This window comes from Phaethon lepturus, unplaced genomic scaffold (genome assembly GCF_000687285.1).
Source record: "Phaethon lepturus isolate BGI_N335 unplaced genomic scaffold, ASM68728v1 scaffold10809, whole genome shotgun sequence".
NCBI classification, from domain to species: Eukaryota; Metazoa; Chordata; class Aves; order Phaethontiformes; family Phaethontidae; genus Phaethon; species Phaethon lepturus.
The window spans coordinates 96,389-97,681 of record NW_010562764.1 but is presented as its reverse complement, the minus strand read 5'-3'; the positions used below and the strand labels follow the sequence as shown (position 1 = coordinate 97,681).

The 1,293-nt window shown below is 41.0% G+C and overlaps 1 protein-coding gene across 1 annotated transcript in view; it reads right to left on the bottom strand.

The window, feature by feature from the left end:
* The window catches only part of ANKFN1 (ankyrin-repeat and fibronectin type III domain containing 1), a 62,613-nt gene that overhangs the window by 49,602 nt on the left and 11,718 nt on the right, over nucleotides 1-1,293 (bottom strand). The gene's annotated exons all lie outside the window — the stretch shown is intronic.

Genomic DNA, 1,293 nt, shown 5'->3' with positions numbered 1-1,293 from the left:
GGGAAAACTGTGAAAACAACAGGCAGAATGGATAGAATGGGATCTGAAGCCTTTTGAGCTGAGTGGGAGTCTATTGTGGACACCAGCTCAGACCCCAGACTGGTAATACCTAGAGATGCCTGTGCTCACTGTAGGTCAGCAGTGACAAAAACTATGTCACTGCCATGACAGTGTAGTGGGTTGGGGGAAACAGAGTTCACACAAGTCTATATCCCATTAAACCACCATCACATCACAACATAAAAATTAATTCTTCTAAATACAATTACTGGTTGAATAGGCACTCCCATTGCCTGACAGATCTAGACTGAAAAGGGAGAGAAGTGAGACTGTAAGTAATCAGCTTTGTGAATAGCAGAGGACTTGAGCCTCATAAGCGGTACACTGCTCCTCAATTTTTGGGCTCTGCTCATTTGCCATTTCTCTATTCTCATTAGTTAAGTATGACAGAAGACCCCATATTTGAATGAATATGTAATTTAAGTGTATATTTAGAGAAACGCTGGTCAGAAGATATGCTAACAGACTGGCATTCATTCAGTCTACATGTCAGTCTGCTCTGGCATGGTCCCCAGCACTAGTTTATCCTCCTCTCTTTCACTCGCTTAGTCACACACAAGCTTGCAATTGAAAAGAAAAAGGCAAGAAAAGACAGTGGCTAAAAAATTAATCTAAAGAATCTTTTCCCACAGTTCATACTTAGAGGCCTAAATTCAAATGATCCCTACAAACTAAAAGCATCTGGAAACCCACTGCCTCAAAAGCACAGCTGTTGGCTACTATGCAAAGGCTGTTCTCCAGCTATCAGGCCCTGTTTGAGTTTCAGGCAGCTTCTTCTGTAAAACAAAATCTGTTGGCTTTGGCAGAGCTGAGAGGAAGGAGCCATCGTTCCTGCTTCCTTCAGGTCTTTGTTCAAAGGAGAGAGACAACAGTCTCTTGACTTTCCAATATACTACAGCTACATTTCAGCTTAGCTCTTCCATGGGGCATGCATGGGTCCTCTGACTTCTAGAAAGATGGGATCCTAGGGGTAAGATCATTTAATTGATTTAAAACTTATTTTCAATTCTTGCATTCATTCATATAATTTGTCTCATATATAACAAAAATTTGTGAATGTTAAAGGAGTCTAGAGTGTGCTTTTTCTTCTGACAAAATGTAGTATTTTTGTTATCTGGCCCAACCATATTCAGAGTTTAGTCTTGCACTGCACTAAGCATCTGCTTTAGTGCAGCAAAGTGGTAGTTCCAAGAGGTGTCTCCTGGCACATTCACAGACACTATCACAAATCCT